General features: G+C 30.6%; 1 non-coding gene across 1 annotated transcript; it reads left to right on the top strand.

Annotated features, from left to right (window-relative positions):
* The first annotated feature begins 708 nt into the window (after window positions 1-708).
* On the top strand, window positions 709-806 carry LOC120069448. The gene has a single exon (XR_005479533.1). It is a non-coding gene; the product is annotated as a small nucleolar RNA snoR31/Z110/Z27 (small nucleolar RNA).
* The last annotated feature ends 967 nt before the right edge of the window (window positions 807-1,773 follow it).

Here is a 1,773-nt window from a genome sequence, read left to right as displayed (position 1 = left end):
TCAATCTTCCTCCAGTTCATCCTTGCAAATATCTGCGGCCCCAGAAGTCGCTTTAGGCTTTCCGATCTTCGTTCTTTTCCTGAGGTTCTTCAATTTTACTCTTTCGTTATTTCAAATTTCATTTAACAAATTCTGTGTTTTCAATGTTTGAGATCATATCTGTTCTCGATAGATCCACTCGTCTCGTTTTGTTTAGTGTGCAATCATATAATTATTTCTAGGTTCCTTTGGGTTTTCGTGTTTATTTGGATCAAACGATGGATGTATTTCACTGTTTTCTCGTTTTCCCTTTGTTTGTTTTATACAACTAGTGGCTTTGATGATTTCATGAAAGATCAAGCTCAACAGACCGGAATGCAGGATTCTTCTCGAATCTTGCGTGTCGAATACTTCTGAAACTGAGCCAAAACCTTTTTTAAACTGTTTTTTAAAAGAGTTTGTAAAGAGCGATTGCATTTTTGGGAAATTGAAGGCTACAATGAGGATAAAAAGCTCCCTCTTCTGAAATCCATTGAGGAGACTCTGCAGGCAGAATCGAACCTAATAATCTCCATTGCCTTCTGAGTGTGCCATTTTATTTCCCAATTTTGAAAACTCAACAAATCATTGAGGTTTAATATCAACTTTCATTGGATTTAATAGCACCTCTTCTTGTAATGTTTGTTTGATTTGGTTCTGTTCTTGTTTTGTCTAGTTTTTCTTTTAATGTCCATCAAGTGATGAAATGAGGAATAAATCTTAGGACACCTTCCTACACAGTAAAGCCATGCTGTGGATGAGAATAAAATTTCCTTTCTGATGATGATTACAGCTTTTCATTCTGGGTTTTGAGAACTACTTCGAACAGTTTTTTTTTTTTTATCATTAGTCAATTTGTTTAAAAATTAGTGTTTCTCAACTTACTTTGCAAGCCTGAGCTACAGTTTTTTGATTGTTATGAACATTGAAAAAGAGAATAATGAATAGAGATATTTGTGGGTTTGTGGAAGAGATTGTTAAAGAAATGGATGAGTTATTTGGAAAAGGTGTTACAGGAGAAATTTGTTCGCTAGAAAAAGACTATGATAATAAGAAAAAAGGTTGAGATGTCATTTGGACTAAAAATTGAATATCAAAACATTTGAAATTAGATAATAATAACCTCAAATAAATTAGCCTTTGTTGAAAATCATTTGAATCAATTAGTTATGCTGTTAGTAAATTATACAAAATAAATAAATAAAATATCATATGAAAGCAAAAATAGTACCTATAAAGTTCATCTGAAAAATGCAATATCTAATCTATACTACGTTGATGTTGTGGTGTAAATGCCAACACCTAAAATTAGGGGGAAGTGGAAAAATGAACAATAATAATTATGGTATAAACCCTACCAATGATAAGTGAATACAACATACTAAAATCTACCACACCAAGAAATTAGTTTCTTCCACAAACTTTCCAAACCATTGTTAATCACACTATGGAAATACCAACTAAAAATTCAGATTGAATGCAGGGACTGCATGTACTCCTATTTTCATGGAGGACCTGAAATTTAATGATGACACACTAGCCATTACATTGTCATCAAGCAATTATACTGTCATCATATAATAGTTTAATCCAAATAATTCAGTTACTTTGGTCATTTATTTAAAGAAGATAAAATGTTAATATTTAAAAATTTGATTTAACTATTTTCATATATGAATTAAGATTAACCATTCAATATCAATTTATATAATGTATAATTTTTTTAAAGTAAAAAAACTATTTAAAAGAATTATT

This window comes from Benincasa hispida, unplaced genomic scaffold (assembly GCF_009727055.1).
Source record: "Benincasa hispida cultivar B227 unplaced genomic scaffold, ASM972705v1 Contig395, whole genome shotgun sequence".
Classification (NCBI taxonomy): domain Eukaryota; kingdom Viridiplantae; phylum Streptophyta; class Magnoliopsida; order Cucurbitales; family Cucurbitaceae; genus Benincasa; species Benincasa hispida.
This window is presented reverse-complemented; position numbering and strand designations above follow the sequence as displayed.